This window comes from Maylandia zebra, linkage group LG1 (genome assembly GCF_041146795.1).
Source record: "Maylandia zebra isolate NMK-2024a linkage group LG1, Mzebra_GT3a, whole genome shotgun sequence".
Classification (NCBI taxonomy): domain Eukaryota; kingdom Metazoa; phylum Chordata; class Actinopteri; order Cichliformes; family Cichlidae; genus Maylandia; species Maylandia zebra.
Genome location: NC_135167.1, coordinates 1,079,954 through 1,099,953, shown reverse-complemented (window position 1 = coordinate 1,099,953; position 20,000 = coordinate 1,079,954). Strand labels below are relative to the sequence as shown.

Genomic DNA, 20,000 nt, shown 5'->3' with positions numbered 1-20,000 from the left:
AAGAAACCTTGGGCAGGACAAAGCTGTGGGAGAGAGCCAGGTGATGATACGTACAGCTTGGTTTAGCGCCGTCTCTGCTCTGTTGTTGATTCTGGAAACATCTGCTGAGACCTGAATGACACAAATGAGTAAAAATGTTGTTTATGTAAAACGTAGCAGTCAAAAACACACGTCGCTGTTAGCCTGTTGCCCTCAGTGCCTGATGTCACAGAGAGGTTTCACTGATGAAAACCTTTTCGCACATATCAGAATCAGAATCAGAATCAGAATACTTTATTGATCCCTGGGGGAAATTATTTTTTGTTACAGTGCTCCATTTTAAACCACATACAGATGTGACTTGGCTTGACTCATAATGGGACTTTTAAAAATCCCATCATTATTATTTTTACTGTGTGAAACCCCCTTGCTCTTATTTTGAAAGTCAGGTTGTGACTGTGGCGGTCCTCAGCATCATTCAGCTGCCTCTTCAGAGAGGCCCTCATCTGGTGCTTCAACCGTCCTGCTCGGGTCTGGAGATGCTCTGTGAGCGGTGGGGGTCCCTCTTAGCCCTGGGCAGAAGCAGAACAACGTGGAGGAGAGACTCACCTGAGAGGCAGCTGCACCTGTGGCTCATTAAACTGCCAGAGACGATGAAGACAGCGAGTGGTTTGCAGAAAAGCACCAGCCAAAGGGTCGAGCGTCACTCTGCTGGCATTCAAGGTCCTGCAGACCATATTAACCTCGTCTGCTCGTTATCACTTCCACGAGTGTCTTTGATTATGAGGGTTCCAGGAAACGCCTCTCAGTGTTAGGAAGGTTAAGTTGGTGTTAACGGCCACTGGCTTTAGATTGAAGCAGGAAGAGGAAGGACTGGAAGACTCGACTCAGCCTTCTGTAGGAGACGGCTCAACGAGGCCTCAGAGATGCGACCTTTGACTCAGGTCGTAAATTAGAATCCAACATGGAGTCTGGTAAGCGGCGGCGCTGTGGCAAGGCGCAGAGAGGGTCGCAACGTCGCTCTATCAGACGGAGACAATAGAGATAAAGTTCGAGGGTCGCAGAAGGAGCACATAAATCACAGCACGCAGAACGAGTCTCCGCCTCCACCGCCGCTCTGCACACTTTCGCTGCACTTAAGACATCCAACAGAAGTCAACATGCTTCCTCTGGCTTACCCTCTGTTCAGTATTGAATATTTAATTATGACTTTATTCATTAATAGTTTGAAAATAATAATGTTCCTGGAGGAATGAAAGGACGTGAGTTAGGCCTGCTCTTATTGGGAGGGAAAGATCTGTGGTTTTGAGTTCCTCGGGAACATTAATAAGTGACAGAAAGCTCGATTAAGAAAGCCGGGATGCGACTAGAAAGAAAAACGACAAAGCTTTGAAACGCTGCCAGAATCACCAACTGCACTCCTCTGACACAGCTGATTGTAAGAGGAGCCGATAGCATAGCTGGCTTAGGCCTTTAATAATTCATTTAGTTAGGCTATGATCTATCATTTTGTACCTTTTGACATGTGATATTGAAATTTAATATTGCATCAATACAAATGATGTATTGCCAGTCGTCGGGAGAAAGGATGTGGATTGCAAAAGGATCTCTGCAAATGTCTTTTCTGCCTCTCTTTCTCTCTTCCCTTTCCAAAGGTTCATTGTACTCGAGTAGAAAGGCATAAGAGAAACATCTGTCTTTGCCCCCCCCCCCCAACTCTCCACTTTGATATGTGTGTTTAAAAAAATGACAAGTGAAAACGCTCAGGGAGAAAGTCTCCAGCTCGAGTCTGAGCGGCTCAGAGGAGACGGGTGGGGGTGGAAGCGAGGAGCAGAGGGAACATGACAGCGGCGGCTCAGGGAAACGTCGCGTGCTGTCGAGATCTCTGACACTGCTCTTTGGAGCAGCGAAATCCCGCGGGCGGCGATACTCGGGAACCAAAACGAGAGAGAGGCCTGTGCGTGGCACCTGTCCGTCCTGCGAGGTCGTTACAGACGATTACTCCACACCTGCCCTGAACGCTGCCATCGCACGTATACCCGCTGGTAAAGTGGCGCTGCTCCTCACTTCCTGTCGTAGTTCTCCTCTTCCTGTCAAACACAGCCAGAGTTTCTAATATTCAGCTCAGTGTGCGGTAATCTTTGCAAGCCCAACGCTCAGCTGGATCTTCACGATGTCACAGAGAGGGGCTACAAGCCCCACCCACCTGCAGTGAGTGGGAGGAGCTTTTTTCAGAGAAAGGAGGGGCTGACCCGGGATCAGAAAAAGAAGCCTCATTCTGAACTGTGAATCATGCAAAGCTGCTCTGGAACAGTAATGAATAGAGACCGTTAGCCTGGATGTCATACGTGCCTGGATGAGTACCTGTCAGCCAGTCTGGGGCGGTCGCGTGTCTGAGGTGAGCTGGCAGCTGATAGGAGGAATAAATTAAAATGCATCCTTGCTATAAACACAAACCAGAGACGATCTTTTCACTTGTTATTTTCACTTGTCCGAAAATGATTGACGATACTAAATCAGTGAAATGGATGAAAGGTGGAGGCTGAAGGAAGCTTCAGCTCCCAAACCTCCAGAGCCCGAGCAGAAGAAACGCACACGGCTCACGCGACCTGTCGAGGGTCAGGGTGAGTTCAGTTTGTGCCGCACATTAACCAGACGCGTGTTTGTGATTCAGGTTTTTCACATAAGTCATGTTTTCGAGCTCTTGTTTGTTGCCGTTGGACGCATTTAGGCGTAAATGTAAATCGAGGCGTTCGTTGGGGGAGGGTGCACACGGGCTCCTGCTCTGCTTCTCTGTGAGACGCAGACGCGCTCGGTGTGAACGGATCCTCGCACGGCTTCATCACCATCCTCTGACTACCCATGCCATCCTAGCTGTAATAAAATCCGGCGTCTGATCGGCCTGATGATTGCAGATGATGGCGTTGATGATGATGGTGATAGTGTGCGCTCATTACAGAGGTACACTGGTAACTTATTACAAACCAGGCTCAGACGCGCTTCCTCTGCGGGTGTAAAACTCTACGTTTCCACGAACAGATCTAACACGTGACTCTTCGATGTCACACAAAGCTTTGTCTGAATCAGAGGCGCTGACCTGTGATTCCGTGTGTCACGCCGATGACTCCACGGTTCTGTCATTCACGCCGCATGTGTTTGCATTTGCATCTCAGCGTCAGTTAAACTGCAGCTGTTTCTCAAACACGCCATCACACGTCCAAGACATTTCATCAAAGCAAAAATGTGCTCCTCTGCGCCGTGCGCCGCTTGTGCACGTTGACCTTTAGCTGTGCCCTGACACCGCTCTGAACACGGAGGACGTCTGCCGCCCTCCCAGGTGTCTGAGCATGTAAACAGCGGGGTGGAAAGACCCGGCGAGAGAGAGAATGAGGTGCAGTTGGGAGGTGCACCGGGTCGTGGTGTGCCTCCCTGCTCTCAGCCTTATGTCAAGGCTTTATTATCTCACCTGCCAAGGTCCCGACCTGCTGCAGCCAGCATCTTCTCCTCTCACCTTCCACCAAATCATCATACAGCAGCCGGGCTGAGACACAGCTCAGTGCACGCTGCCCTCGTCATAAACACTTTCATGCACAGAAAATTCCACATATGAGAAGATGCTGCTTCGAAGGTAAAATGAAGCTGGTTTGAAGAAATCGTCCACCGTGAGGCCGTGCGTAGATCCCTGACAAACTAAAAATGTACAGAAACACATTTGAGCCGTTTGTTATTTGTTACTATTTCCAAAATCTGCGAAATCTCTGGACTCTTACTTTGAAGTGTGTTTTTTTTAAAACATGGAGGCAGAGGCTCACACGAGGTTTAGGACACGAAACGGAATTAATTTAAGAACAGCTGATATTACTTTTGTAAACTGACACTTATTTAAACCGATATAAATAAAATAATATTTACTAGTGATGAGTAATGTTATAATTTTACGTCACAGTGGAATAAAACTTTTTCTGTGTTTTATAAAAATGGATGATGACGATGATGACACGTATTAATTATTGATGTTTTTGCTGTTTTATCGCTGGTCACGCAGCCTGTTCTCAGGCAAATGTGAGGTCAGTCCTAGCAGCACTGCGCTGACTGGACGCCATGCTTGTTCACGCCACTACTACTGTCTACTGTGATGTCTGCACCGCAGACCCCGATTGGCTCGTGTCTTAGTGGTTCAGGTGTGCAGTGAGCTTTATGCACATTAACTAGCTAACAAAGACTCGTTTGGATCAGTAAGGGTCATTTGTTTGTCTCCAGTTTCCCGTTAGTGACGTCGTTGCAATCAGGATTAAATGTCTCCCCGTCCATAAAGGCGCCAGTCTCTCTGCAGGATGAGCGTCACATGACTGTGTATGGTGTCATCGTGGAAGAAATCGTTGCTCCAAACGTCCCGTTTAATAGATGCCGATCCCGTCTGCTGGTCATCCCGAGGACCGGGCTGTCTTTTCTTAAAGTCTTTGTTCCCTTGCACACTCCTTCCTTTCCTTCCTTTCCTCCTCCTCCCTCAGGGGTGCGTTTGGCAGGTCGACACCTCAGCAGGTGGGGCGTTGTGGGCCAGGTGACCTTTGTCTGTCATTGTTTTGCTCCTCACACCTCACCCAGGGAGCAGGGAAGGAGCTTAGCGTATTCCACCTGCCACCGACTCCACCGTCGCCCTGCTCGATATCGGCGTTCGGCGGGTGAGCTCGACATGCCAACGGAGAGCAGAGAAACTCTCAGACGAAGCCGACGGTCGGAGTGGCCTTCCCTTTGATCCCGCCCGGAAAACGAACCCCGACGCTAGATTCCAAATGCGAATTGCGTTCCTGCGCGTAGCATCGGGAGATAAATCAAACGCACCTTGAGTGAGTAAGGGGACGGAGATGAAATGAAATACCCAAACGCCGCCTCCACTGGGGCCTGATTGAGTTCAGGTGGCTGGGAAGTGTCTCACCCAGGGCTAGTTGTCAGTGAAGGATCTGCTGTCTTCTCACGCGTTTGCGCTGCGGGCGAGCCGCGCCACGCCAGGCGGGCCGCTTTGACGGATCTTCGCGCGCCTCCCGTGTTGTGGGGGGACAGGCCGTTGACACACTTCATATTTCACAAAGCAAGGTCTGAGGAAGAAATGAAGATTGATGCGTGGCGACGCATCGCCTTTTCCTTCCATATATTATCATTTACACATACGTGACATCCTGAGCACGACGGCTCGACTACATATACATGGCCGCGATCCAAGGCGCACGCGCTCACGTGGGAGGGGGCTTCCTCTGTTATTAGAGACATGTGATACAATTGCATTTGATCTCCAAATAAACAGGGAATCAGTCCATCTCGGTGAAGATGGCAGATGTGATGGATGAGCACATTAGCATTGAGGACAACATTAGATTTGCTCAAAATTATTGATCTTTTGTTTGTGAGCCAAGTCGGCGATAAATAACAGTGCATGGGAGATGTGACTCATTATCACGGTGCCAAAAGCCTGACAGACCTCTGTCAAAGCACTCTCTCCTTCCCCCCGCGCTCTTCCTCCTTCCTTCCTTCCTTTCATCTCCGTCACTATGAACCAATTTAATCTGTTTTTAATCCTTCGCTCTTTTCTGTCAGAGACGCCTTTAAATGCAGGGCCTCACTGTCACTATCTGATTCCCTTAAAATTTTAATCCCGCACTGATAACCCTGTATTATTACATGTTACACACACACAGGCAGGCAGGCAGCAGGACACTCACACACACAGATAAATATGTACACACACACACACATACATACACACACACACACACACACACACACACACACACACCGTTTAGTGGCTCTCTTAGTGTTTTTATTCCTTTTTACCTTCTTAGTGAAGAAAAAATCCTTTTATCACACAATGGGTAATTTATATCCATTACCAGCGTTTTCAATCCTTTTCAGCACGGCTGTCACTGCCTTTGGCACACTCATGATTAATGTGATCTAATAATAGTCTGCCATTATATTTCCTTTAGTAAAACATGTACCAACATCCTATTCAGCTCCACGAAATTCATTGCCCCTTAAAATATTTTCCCCTTTTCGTTTAAAGACAAGATTGCTGTTTTTTTATGCTCCTCGCCTTCCTGTGAGGAGGTGATTATTTGTTGGTGGTGGTGGGTGGGGTGGGGGGGTTTGTAGACACTTTGGAGAACGATGAGATTCATGATTCAGATACTTCAGGTGTTTGTGTGAAACAGTTGGTGTGGGCAGGACCCCCCCCCCCCCCAACACACACACCTGTAACCCGCTGGCCTCACCTCGTGGGGTTAAGTTTGGGTTAGTCTTGTGTTTGTGTAGACACCACAAGCACGCCATTTCCCCCGATGTATCAACCATGTTTCTAATGTTTCTGATATTTCTCGTGTTTTTGATGTTCTTGATATTTGCAGTGTTTCAAATTTTTCTGGTGTTTCTGGTGTTTCCGATGTTTCCGGTGTTTCCAATGTTTCCGGTATTTCTGGGGTTTCAGATGTTTCCGGTGTTTCTGATGTTTCCAATGTTTCTGGTGTTTCCAGTGTTTCTGATGTTTCCGGTTTTTCCGATGTTTCTGGTGTTTCCGATGTTTTCGGTGATTCCGATGTTTCTGATGTTTCTGATGTTTCTGGTGTTTCCGATGTTTCTGGTATTTCTGTTTCCGATGTTTCTGGTGTTTCCAATGTTTCTGGTGTTTCCAGTGTTTCTGATGTTTCTGGTGTTTCCAATGTTTCTGGTGTTTCCGATGTTTCTGGTATTTCTGGTGTTTCTGGTGTTTCCGATGTTTCTGGTATTTCTGGGGTTTCCGGTGTTTCTGGTGTTTCCGATGTTTCTGGTATTTCTGGGGTTTCCGGTGTTTCTGGTATTTCTGATGTTTCTGGTGTTTCCGATGTTTCTGGTATTTCTGGGGTTTCCGGTGTTTCTGGTGTTTCCGATGTTTCTGGTATTTCTGGGGTTTCCGGTGTTTCTGGTGTTTCTGATGTTTCCGATGTTTCCGGTGTTTCTGGGGTCTCCGATGTTTCTGGTGTTTCTGGTGTTTCCGATGTTTCTGGTATTTCTGGGGTTTCTGGTGTTTCCGATGTTTCTGGTATTTCTGGTGTTTCCGGTGTTTCTGGTGTTTCCGATGTTTCTGGTATTTCTGGGGTTTCTGGTGTTTCTGGTATTTCTGATGTTTCCGGTGTTTCTGGGGTTTCCGATGTTTCTGGTATTTCTGGGGTTTCCGATGTTTCTGGTGTTTCTGGTGTTTCCCATGTTTCTGATATTTCTGATGTTTCCGATGTTTCTGGTGTTTCCGATGTTTCTGGTATTTCTGATGTTTCTGGTGTTTCCGATGTTTCTGGTATTTCTGGGGTTTCCGGTGTTTCTGGTGTTTCTGATGTTTCCGGTATTTCTGGGGTTTCCGGTGTTTCTGGTGTTTCTGATGTTTCTGGTGTTTCTGATGTTTCCGGTATTTCTGGGGTTTCCGGTGTTTCTGGTATTTCTGATGTTTCTGGTGTTTCCGATGTTTCTGGTATTTCTGGGGTTTCCGGTGTTTCTGGTGTTTCAGATGTTTCTGGTATTTCTGGGGTTTCCGGTGTTTCTGGTGTTTCTGATGTTTCCGATGTTTCCGGTGTTTCTGGGGTTTCTGATGTTTCCGGTGTTTCTGGTGTTTCCGATGTTTCTGGTATTTCTGGGGTTTCCGATGTTTCTGGTGTTTCCGATGTTTCCGGTGTTTCTGGTGTTTCCGATGTTTCCGGTGTTTCTGGGGTTTCCGATGTTTCTGGTATTTCTGGGGTTTCCGATGTTTCTGGTGTTTCCAGTGTTTCTGGTGTTTCTGGTGTTTCCGATGTTTCTGGTGTTTCCGGTGTTTCTGATGTTTCCGGTGTTTCTGGTGTTTCTGGTGTTTCTGGTGTTTCCGATGTTTCTGGTATTTCTGATGTTTCTGGTGTTTCCGGTGTTTCTGATGTTTCCGGTGTTTCTGATGTTTCCGGTGTTTCTGGTGTTTCCGGTGTTTCTGGTATTTCTGATGTTTCTGGTGTTTCCGGTGTTTCTGATGTTTCCGGTGTTTCTGGTGTTTCTGGTGTTTCCGGTGTTTCTGATGTTTCCGGTGTTTCTGGTGTTTCTGGTGTTTCCGGTGTTTCTGATGTTTCCGGTGTTTCTGGTGTTTCTGGTGTTTCCGGTGTTTCTGGTGTTTCCAGTGTTTCTGGTGTTTCTGATGTTTCCGGTGTTTCTGGTGTTTCTGGTGTTTCCGGTGTTTCTGGTGTTTCTGGTGTTTCCGATGTTTCTGGTATTTCTGATGTTTCTGGTGTTTCCGGTGTTTCTGATGTTTCCGGTGTTTCCGGTGTTTCTGGTGTTTCCGGTGTTTCCGGTGTTTCTGGTGTTTCTGGTGTTTCCGATGTTTCTGGTGTTTCTGATGTTTCCGATGTTTCTGATGTTTCCGATGTTTCTGGTGTTTCCGATGTTTCTGGTATTTCTGATGTTTCCAATGTTTCTGGTGTTTCTGGTATTTCCGATGTTTCACGAGGCTGCTGCAGGTCTCTGTTTCTGCCTTTATAGAAATAAACATGTCATCGGTTGTTCTCGGTCTCGCCATTGGCTCTGCTCACGTGCAGCTCGCCTTTAGACTCTCTGTGAAACCTTCAGCTTTCACTGCGGACAGTTTAACCCTCATCCTCCATCTTCCTGTCCTAACCACAGTCAGCTGGCTGAGTGGCTTCCTCCCTCTGTTTTTATTTTTTAATCAGTATCAGAATCAACTTTGTTGACAAGTATGTGGACGCATACAAAGGACCTGCGCTCTGGTTATTTCTTTGCTCTGAGTGTAACAGAATAGATAACAGACAGCAGCATATTTATATTTATATGAGCAGTGGAGCAGAGTGTGAAGATGCTGGAATCTGGAATAAATAAGAGATAATAACTTTTCCTGTGTATACAGTATAGACGTGAGGACTTTATATAAAACTAATTTCTCTAGTTGTGTTTGTCTTTATCGATGGAGTAAGCAGAGCTGAATGCTTCCCTGTTTTTAGAGTAATTTTGAGGCGTGAATCAGGAAACCTGATTCTGTTTTCTTCTAACCTGAGTGAGGTCGCTGGATCGGTTTCCTCTGAAGAACTCGTGTGGCCGAGCTCATCTCCAGTGCTTTGCCTTGTTTCATGCATTGTGCTGAAAAAGAACCAGGGGTCATGTGAACGCATGAATCATTTGTGGGGTTTGATTTTTATATAGTTTAATATTAGATCCAAACACTCGACCGCAAACCAACTTGTCCTCCTCCTTTTGTTCTTCCTTTCTTTTTCTTTGGCGAGCAGGTAGTGATGGAGAGCAAAGATGCTCCCCATAGAAAGGATTACGCGCGTGTGTGTGTGTGTGTGTGTGTGTGTGTGTGTGTGTGTGTTGCTGGGGAGGTGGTCCAGCAGTGGGCTCTGTTCCCTCCCAGCCGGACAGCCTGAGCCAGTCTGCCACTCATGGGGCACGTTTCAGATGGGGCGGTGCCAGCGCTCTCACACACACACACACACACACACACACACACACACACACACACACACACACACGTTCCTGGCTCCCTCCCACAAAGAGGGTTAACCCTTACTGGGTTCTCAGACTTGTATCCAGGATGAACAGGTGGTCCCACAAAACATGGGCATCCATTTCCTCATGTCTTATCCTGCAGTGTGTGTGTGTGTGTGTGTGCTAGAGAAGGGGAATGGGTGGGGGTGTGTGGAAGGCTGGTGCTCATGAATGTGTAGCTTCACTACACCTTTTGTGTATCTGTTTGTTGCTCTGTGTGTGTGTGTGTGTGTGTGTGTGAGTGTGTGTGTGTGGACATCAGATGGCCGTGGTGACAAGAACAATATTACATCCAAGTTTCATTTAGCGGGGATGGTGGTGGTGGTGTGTGTGTGTGTGTGTGTGTGTGTGTGTGTGTGTGTGTGTGTGAGCGTTTGTTTGTGTGTATGTGTTGATCGGCTCTTGACCCCTGACCCCTACTGCTCCCCCCCCCACACACACACACTTGCCCCTTCTTGTTTCCTGAAGCTCTGCGTCCTGATTCGCCCATTAAAGGTAACTTGTATTGAGCTGACCCCCCCCCCCCCCCCCCCCCCTGCCAGCTCCCTTCCCAGCAGAGAAAATCGAAGGTAACCCTCCTCTGAGGAGAAAATGGTGCACTTGGCTGTTTAACACATCGGTGTGGGGACGGCGAGGGCGTGTGTTTGGTGAGGCGCTTACAAGTTTATCACCCGACCGCTGGCTGGGAGCACCCCCCTCATCCCCCTCGCCCCCCTATTTGCTCTTTTGTGATCTGTGTCTCTGCCCCCCCAGCCCCGTGTGAAATAGACATTTTGAAAGATATGAGTAAGTAAGCAAAGAGAAGGCGAGGAAGGCGGCGAATGCAGCAGAACGCAGCGAGGAGATAAACATAAACAGAGCACAGAGAAAGAAAGAAAGAAGGTTTCTCTCTGAGTCAGCGGCTTTTAGTAAAGTCTGATTAAACGAGGTAGGAAAGCGCTCGGGGTAGTAAATAACAGAGGTGTCAGAATGTTGCTTAATGACCTGGATATCTGCTGCATGAAATATGGATCTGCAGCTCTGTGCAGGAGCTGGTTGCTCCTTTAAAGCCTTAATGTGCAGGGCTTCGGTCTGAACCTGAGAGCGAGAAGCAGCTTTGCTTTACAGTATCAGTAACTTCATATCACCGGCATTATCTTTGCTCCCATGAAGAAACAACATTACAGCCAGTCTGAGTGAAGGAACCTGTTGGAATTAGCGTCTCCGTGCACTCTGTCAGCAGAGGGCCGAGACGCCGCCCGTCGGTCAGGATTGGCATTTTGAAGTTTGGCGTTTTCATTTTTAATTGGAGGTGATGTTGGAGTTACCATGTCTGGCCCCGCGTGATCTTACAGGGAAGCACATTTTGTCTGACGTCCCTCAGTGATGGTGGGCTTTATGATTTTATTTAAGATGACATGTGAACTGTTCTGAAACTGGGTTTAAAAGCCAAACATGAAACGTGTGTTTCATATGGGAGACGGACGGAGCTGAGGTTTCAGGCTGCTCATAGAGCTAACGACTGGCTGTGCGAGTGAGTGAGGCGCTCGCTGCCTGTGCAGCGTCTGTGCTAACGGTGGTCAAACCACCACTCGTACTGAAGTGTCCCAAATCATCCACCTCAGCGTCAGTCTCACTTTCTACTTTAACTAACAGCACTTTTTAAAAAAGAAACCAAAATTGACTTTAATTTAATTACATGCGAATTTCTGACATAAGCAAACTGTAAAAGTAAAATTTCCTCGATCGGGTTCTGCCGCCACATTTGGATTGTTCGGATAAATAAAGCTTGGGTTGGATGTGTTTCAGGCTGAAGGACGGAGAAAGTTATATTCTGACTGTCCGAGCAGTCAGTGACCGCACAGGTGTGAGGGCATCAACTCACCCCCCTCCTTTTTCCAGGGGCGTGGGGGGAACCCCTTTCTGGGGAGGGGATTCTGGAGGCGGACTCAGCACTTTTTCATCTCTCTCTCTGTCTCTCGCAGGGCTCCCTGATCAGCGGCAAGTAGAATTGGAGCTGAAGCCGGCTTTCGGCGCTGAGCACACCGTCACCATCACGCTGTCTAAGAAAGCGCCCCCACCCACCTGCTGAGGTGACTGTCTGAGGTGACTCAGGGCTTTCAGGGGAGAGGAAGTGAGGCGGGGAAGGTGGAGGGAATAACTGTGAGTGGTTTGGGTATTTATAGGTCGCAGCAGTGTGGTGTGAATGAGTGAAGCTCAAGTGCAGGAGGAAGGAAGGAAGGAAGGAAGGAAGGAAGGAAGGAAGGAAGGAGAAGAGAAAAGATGGAGAGGAGGGGAAGTCTCTGCTGAGCCCATTATGATGTTGCGTGTATGGGGTGATGATGACGATGGTGTCGCTTGCTGAGCAGTTGGACATGCGAGAGACTGCATGAGCATATCGACAGATAATTCCTCTGTAATCCCGTTAGCGAGCCGGTGTCGTGGTCCTCCAAGTCCAAGCTGCTGCGTCGCACCTCTGCTATCTCAGCCGTCTCTGCCGGTGCGTGGCCGGCCTGCGTTACGTAACATCAATACGCCCGTGTGTGTGACCTGACATAAAGGTGAGGGGGCGGGTCAGGCCGGTCGGGCCGGCCCGACGCTCCGAGGATGCGAGGTTAGTTCACCTAGCAGATATTTGTTGTGCAGCTGCGGAAATGCCTTTGCCCCATATCGGGAACATCTAGCCGAGGTGTAGAGGAACATGTTGCGTTGGTGTGTTAACAGCAGGCCCGATACATGCAGATTTATTTCAGCTGGTATTAAAGTGGGGACAGGGGCTGGGGTGGGGGGCTGAACTCTCCTCACATCACCTCTCGTGCTCTCCTCTGCCAATTTTGGATGCCGACACTAAACGGATCTGCAATAATTCAGATGGCACTGGGAATATATAGATGTGTGTGTGTGTGTGTGTGCAGCAGTGTGCCGTTGTAAAGTCAGGAATTATGGCAAAAAACGTCTGAATAATTTAGTGCTCACATTAATTTTCTGATGCCATTCTTCAGACTCTGACTGCGTCACTCTAACAAATGCGTATGTCGGAAAGTTCAGGGGATTTTGGAGAGTGCCTGTGAACAGTGAGTGATGGCAACCAGCCGGCTCTCAGCTCCCTCTTGTCTACCAACAGCTCCGTGTGAGCCCTGCGCGCCATATTCTTTTCTCAGAACTAACACGGCGGTGAATCGAAACAAAAAGGCCACATATTTTATTTATGTGTCAGAAGTGTGGTGAAAGGAGGGCCGGGGAGGGAGCGGGGCGTATCGCTCTATCTGCCGGCTGATATCACTCCACGCGTGCGGATCAATTCTCTCAGACAGAGGGAGATGAGAAAGGAGGAGGGAGGGAAGTAAGGAAAGCTGGAATGGTGGTCGTATCGATCGGTCAAAGAAATACAGCGTTGTGTGATTTGCTTAAACGTCCGCATAAACCTGAGCTGTCAGAAGTGGGCAGGCAAACCTCGACTTTGGGCCACGCGGGCACACGGAGTGTGGCTTTTCTGCTTGGCTAACCTGTACACGGCCTCTTACATCCACTTCGTGTGGACACAGCAAAGTGTGACGTGCCTTCTCAAACATGTAGCTTGAAATGACCAAAATCTTCTCATCAAAGCACCTGCAGAGACCCGTCTCAGTGCAATGAGTCCACAGATCAGCTTCATGCGGAGCTTTGAGCGCCGTCTCAAACTCCAGAGCTGAAAGTGACAAATGCTGCAGTTCCTCTGACATCCAGCAGAGGCAGCAGTGAGTTGGTCCCCACAGGCTCCTTTCCAGCAGAAATAAACACGTTTACAGCCGAATACACAGCACGTCTACAGAGGAGGATGTTTCTGTCACTCAGCTGTTTAAACTGAGTTTACATGTTAGGGGCGTGGCCTCTTTGACTGACAGGTGCATGGTGGCACAGGTGGCTGTAGCTGCTAGCTGTCTGAGCTAACTGCAACGTGTTTGTGCTGTTGGAGCATTTTTAATGACAACATGTGACCAATAATATGGCTGCTGTGAGGTCACTGTACTAGCAGGCCGTCCAAGAAGGCGGAGCTCCAGTTTAGGTGAGTGAAATTCTAAGATTTTATTTCTAACACTGGTTCATTAGTGCTATTATAATTAGATTTAAGAGGCCTACCCAGCAGGGCTGATGTTCAAGTCACAGTTTAAGGCCAGAAACCAAAGAACACTCTCAGCATTTAAGCTCGTCTGTGGCAGACTTTGGACCAGTCTAACCCCAAATCTGTACCAGCACATCTAGACCTTAATCCCTGCAAACACGGCCATGCAGCTGCGCAGGCTCGCCACTCCGTCAGCAGCTACAGCAACCCTAAACTAAAACTTCAGCAAGATGTTTATCAGGTTGAGATGAACTTGTTTTATCTCAGAAATACTTTGTGCCAGAGATGTGATAGTGAGTCCAGAACGGTCCCACTGGGGTGCAGAGACGGGCTCTGTTCCTGTCAGCGAATGTGTACCTGGCACAAGGACAAGAGTGGACGGGAGAATGAAATTAAAGAGCAGTTAAAGAAAACTGGAGAAAAGAGCAGAGAGTGTGCACGGGGCCATAAAGGGGATAGTTTAACCATTGATCGAGAGCAGCGGTGGAAATGGCAGCTGTAAATCAATTTTATCTTGGAGCAGCTAAAGAGTGTTTTCTAATGAGGTTAATGCCACGTAATGGCTAAATTCCTCTGCTTAAAAGATGCCCTCAAGGTGGTGGCGAGAGATAGATGTCGCCACAGAAAGCTTAACACCTCGCATTCAGCGCAGAGCCGAGGGACGCCGTTTCTTTCAAGGAGTTTCTCTCTTAAATCATTTTATTTGTCGGAGGGTTTCAGCAGCTCTTTACATCATCCGGGACACCTTCCTCTGGGCGGCTTGTTTTATCAGCACACAGAGACGACCACGGACTACGCCGGCCGCTCGCTAAATTATTCATCTGCCGTCCACTTCAGGTGTGATGAGTTCCTCCCCAACCGCAACTACAGCAACCAAAACAAACACGCAAAGCACTCAGAGATGGCCATCGGTCGGCTTAAACTCACGCCGTGTGTGCGTCCTCCTGTTGCTGTAGATGCAGAGGCCTGGCTGGGACCGGCCCGTCACTCTGAAGCTGCTTGGCTCCAACCTCAGCCAGGTTCGGGTTATTTAGGCTGACAAGTCACGGCGTTCTCGTTGACACAGATGTGTTTGATGGCAGCAGGCTAACCAATCTGCTGCCTAAGGTTATACATGAAGCAGTTTGATTGGATGCTCTTTGATGCTCCTCAGCCTGACCAACAGCCCTTTATGGCTGACACCTTCCTGATGTGAACACACTGGTTAGCGACTGGTCTGCAGCCAGTACAGGACTTTACCTGAACTGGTTTCATGTATTTCTAACGTGGACCTTCAGGGAAACGGCGGCAGTCGAACGTTGTTCTTTGGCTTCAACGCTGGCGTATCGGGTAAATAACGCCGCGTGGTAGCAGTGGCTAACAAAGTCTCGTCGCCATCATCTGATTTTCTGAGAAACCCCACACCACAGCTGAGGGCTCGGTACTACTTTGGGCATTCAAAAAGCGATGAGGCTCACATACGCAGGTTAATTTTTCTCTGACGGTAATCACAGAGTGCACAACAGGAAAATAATACAAGCAAACACGTTTTCAGTCAGTACTTCTGTCTCCTCAGCCGGCGTAGGGCGAAGCACTTAGGGTGGAGCGATGAAATTCAACAACTGATACAACCTCAGCTGATATGCACAGGGATTCCCACAGCTTCCTGTATCTAGCCTAATCACAAGCTAGCTAGCTAGCATGTCAGCAGACGCAGACACGTTAAAATATTACATTACACAAATTACATTAGTTAGTAATGGAGGCGTGAGGAATCCTCTTTGTCTTCAGCGAGAGTGATCCAAGGAGTCTGTTAGCTGTAAACTAGACTCCTCCATAAGGTTGCTAATGGAAAACAGCTCCCAATCAGCAAGTGTTTTTTTGTGATTTGGACGCATTACGGGTGCATTGAACAATCGCATTATGGGCGCGGCTCGGAGGATTCAGGTGATGCCGAACAGGCTTCATGATTCCCCGTTATTAAGGAACCCATCACAGGCGTGCTCCATGTACTGCTGCAGCAGGATCTTAATTACATGTTATTAAAGCTCGAAGTCAAATCCAGCAGAGCACCTCCGCGCCGCCATGGCAGCTCTGACACTTTGGGCGTGGCTGGCGAAGGATGCTGTGAGTCCACCGTGGGAACCTTTATGGGTGGAAGTGACTCAGTTTGCAGAGAGACCAATCAGAGGCCGTTCTTTTTGAGAAAGCTGACGGGCTCTTATCGCTTTTTAATTCGTCACGAGGGACTCGTTCACGCCGAATGGTCTCAGCCACATTTGTCACGTGAGCCAATCAAAGGGCGTCCTCACAAATGGAGACTAGCGGGTCCTTCCTTAAAGATATCTGAAGCTGAAGGCCGATCACTCTGACTCCAAACTGGTCCAGTAAACACTATCCAGTCCAATCAAATCCAGTCCTGCGGGTTTGGGGGCGGGGCCTTTGCGGTTGTTCGAGTTTTTGTGGGTCTGCTGTGTGTAACAGCAGTTGGGTGGGTGCCAGGCCGCGCTGCATTGTAATGATCGATATGATTCACTTCCTCCATCGGTGACTGATTGGTTTATTATAGCACATGCGCTCATTCACCACTGAGCTGTGTGTGTGTGTGTGTGTGTGTGTGTGTGTGTGTGTGTGTGTGTGTGTGTGTGTGTGTGCGTGTGTGTGCGTGTGTGTGCGTGTGTGTGTGTGCGTGTGTGTGTGTGTGTGTGTGTGTGTGTGTGTGTGTGTGCGTGTGTGCGTGTGTGTGTGTGATGAGCACATAAATCTGTTATGAGGCCAGATTTGAAAACGTGAATGCACAGGTGCTTTAAGGCGGTGCTCTGTGCAGCCATGGAAACATGAACGTGTGTGTGTGTGTGAGAAAATTGAGTACGACCGGCGTGCGGCATGAAACTTAAGGAAAGTTCATCTCCACAGACCTCTAGCATTGATCACTGGGGCCCTAAAGCTATTATCATGATCTAATTAGGTTTAACATAAGTCTGTGTCACGGCCCGGTGCAAGGCTGCCTTGTCCCCAATTCCACACTTTCACAGCACCCCAATTTAAAAATAGCACACATGCACCACATGAATACTAAGACTTTGTTTCATTTACACTTTAATGTCAGACTGAGGTCTGAGCAAAGAGGAATGATGTAATCCACGAGGCGCGGAGCGAGCGGGGGGGCGGTAACCTCCCAGGTTTCCCCTGTCGGTGCTCTGATGATCCATCAAAGGGAGAAAACACAGACTGCGTTTTGAAATGTTAATCTGCAATGATGTTGTGTTCATCGCCATACTGTGGGCGTCGCTTTAAAGAAATGGGTTAATATTCATCTCTGAATTTCTTTCTTAAATGATTTATAAAAAATTCAAATCTGGGACAATGCGACGAGCGCTCAGGTGGGAACGCCCCGCGAGCTTGTTTTGCACTGATATTGTCTTTGATTGGTTGTTGAGACTTATTGTGACTGCACAGGGTCAGGGTCGGGTCTGGGTAGGGCGCTACTTTTAAATGAACGCTCTTACAGGCGAAAGGTGTCGGCATGACCACGAGCGGGTCATCAGCGACCGGGTTTAATCAGGCAGAGTGTGTCTGCGCTGGCGTGAGTCAGAGATGATCTGAATACGAGCAGGAGGGGAAGCCGCTGACCTAATAACGCGACCTTTAAGGTGTGCCCATAAATAGAGCTGTCAAAGAAACAGCCCCACTATAAGACACTGTGTTTAATGTGCTCTGTGTAGCTTATATGTGGGTTGAGGTGTTTTAATAATTACCTGCTCCGACACCTTATTCGTTTTCAGCATGATTAGCGGCGGCGGCGTGCACGGCCGGCGCGGTGGGTGGCTGAATGCGTGTGCTTGCACACACACTGAACACTGTTTCCTCTTCACAAAGACACTTTTCCCTAATATTGTACAGTCTGTGCACCAGGGCCAGCCTCAGGAGCTGTGCAGCCCCCCTGTACAGGGAAACACAAGTGCAAAAAAAAAACGGCGTTAAGAGGAATCCCCTCCCTCTCTGCCGCGCCCGTGTCCTCTGTGATTATGAATAGTGGTAAGAGAGAAACGCATATCCCCCATTCAGATGCGTTCGCGGTTTCTGAAGGACCACTCTGGCCAAACGAGGACCCCCCCACCCCCCCTTTTGATTGATATGTGAAATCCGTCTCTCCCTGCAGCTCTAAAGGCAGACCCTGTGTGTGTCTGAAAGGTGCTCATTGTTGAGCAGAGACCACTTTGTCAAGAAACAATCCTGTTCCCAAGGAAGCTGAGCATGTCTTAAAAAAGATACAGGCCCTTATTGTGTACATTGGGGAACTTTAATTTTGTGTGTGAGGTCATTTTAATCCTGATTAATTTTTATAGTAGCGCTTGTAGTTCAATGGCTGGTCGCCCTAATGCTCCAAAGGAAGGAGCAAAATAAAGGAAGAATGGCAGAGAATGAAAATCCCACCCACAGGCCCGCCGAACAATCCCGAACTTAAAGTGTCACGGAGAGCGAGGAGGAAGGGCGGGGGCCTTTGTTGATGGACACATTGGGATGTATTTAAGTTCTACAAAGGAGCGTCTCTGAATGGAGGCCTGATTTTTGCTACAAGGTTTAAGATGCACGGTCTAAGGGCGGATTTGCCACGGTGTAAAGTTTGCGTAATCTGCCACGGCGGCCTCTGAACCGGCGCCAAAGAGGAAAACGTGCGAGCTTCTCGGGTCCCTTCGACGACAGACCTCTCGGACGTCGTCTCTCGTAGGCACGAGTTGAAACGTAAAGTCGGAGCCACCGAATGTCCAGTTAGCGGGAAAGATAAACACATTTTATTTTGTGGGATTGTTCAAACGTTGCAGGAGGCTCGCTCATCGCCACCGCGGCTAAATGGAAACTGGATCTCGTTTGAGAAACGGCGGGGTGAGACAAAACAGCGTGATTCATAATGGTTATTTATATACCGTGTAGCTGAAGCCCAGCAGGGGGGCAGAGGCACGGTCTTAACTAAGTACATCTTCCTCTGCTTAGTTTCTCCTCGGCTGGGCTCGCCGCCGATCTTCTGATATCGCCGCAGTGTTTTGATCATCCCCAAAATAACGAGTGCAGGAGTCTGCTGCACTGGAGCAAAGAAATTAGGTGCATTCAAACAAGTTTCAGCAGAGTCGGCAGAGGCAGGCGGAGGCACACAGCTCCGCTTACCTCCACTTTGGCGACCCCCCCACATTCCAGCAGATAGACACAGACAAACAAAGAGCGGCAGTAACCACGACTGCATTTACAGCCAGAACCAGACTCTAACTTTGCCCCCCCCCCCCCCGTTCCGAGAAGCAGAGATCCAAGAGCGCAGTGGTGCATCGCTAAGGACACCTGCTCTGTCGACCAGACTGACGCTCGGACCAGCACCAGACCCATCAGAGCCGCTCTGACGTTGATCCTCCGGCCGCACTCTAAACGCGCTGTGGCGGCGGCGACCTTCGGCCGTGTGGGCGTCACGTGTAGAGCAGGACGTTGGTCCTTTATCTGTGCTGTTTATTCACATCATTTATTCATATGTGGACCATAAATACTCGGTCTGCTCGGTGCTTCGGCCTCTCACACACACACCAGAAAACATTGAAATGAGAAATATGAGGGACCTTTCTCCCAGCTTTTTCATTAATTCGTCAAAAAAATGGAGCGAGTCCTGTTTCCAGAGGGTGGAGATGAACAAAGCGGGGACAGTTCAGTGCTTTAGAGGGCACAATACGTTCTGTTACATTACACTGTGCTTTCTCTCTGCAAGCAGGCGAAGGGCGAGCGAAAAAGGCAGATTTTGCCACCTTATTACTGACGTTTGAATGAGTCCTCCTAAAGCGCCGCCCCGCGCCCCCGCCGCACCCCAACCAACATACAAAAAATCTTATTCACTTAGTATGTAGGTCACATTACAGTGGTGTCTAGCTATTGGACATGGGCTTAGATAACTGTTTGTCGAGTATTAAATGCTTTCGCTGCATCAGCAGCCTCCGCCGCTGGTATTTCTCACACAGCTGTGCGACTGAAAGGAGGCAGCGCCGCAGAGAAACCGTGTCACCCTCACGCATGCACCCTGGGCTTGTGTGCATTTGAAGCGCCGCGTTTGTGTAAAACGTTCACTTTTTGCACAAAAAAGCGCGAGGATGAAAACGTCTCTGAAAGCGTGGTGGTCGAGGGCCGCGCTTTGGTGAATGCGAGGCAAACCCATTGACCTGAGGCGCAGCTCGGGCGGGCCAGGCTTTGCTTTTCTTTCCTCTTATCCCTGTTTGCTTTGGGTGACCTTGCACGCCGGCCCTGACGTGCAGCGTTCACACAGCGCTGCCGTAATGGCTCGGGGAGTGCCCCGGTGAGGCCGCTCCTTTCCCCGCTCCAGCCTTCCTCCGTCGCGCGATCGCTTCAGCCGCTGCAACCTCTGATTTGAAAATGGCGAGGCGGAGGTGCG

The 20,000-nt window shown here is 48.8% G+C and overlaps 1 protein-coding gene across 5 annotated transcripts in view; it reads left to right on the top strand.

The window, feature by feature from the left end:
* znf536 (zinc finger protein 536) overlaps positions 1-20,000 on the top strand; it is a 199,421-nt gene that overhangs the window by 43,371 nt on the left and 136,050 nt on the right. The window contains exon 3 of one of the 5 annotated variants that reach the window (XM_012923138.3): positions 11,481-11,588. The exons of 3 other annotated variants lie outside the window; for them this stretch is intronic. The gene's annotated coding sequence lies outside the window, so the exon portion shown is untranslated. Of the gene's footprint in view, positions 1-11,480; positions 11,602-20,000 lie in introns of all 5 variants that reach the window. One more of the 5 variants, XM_012923139.3, reaches the window with a different exon arrangement.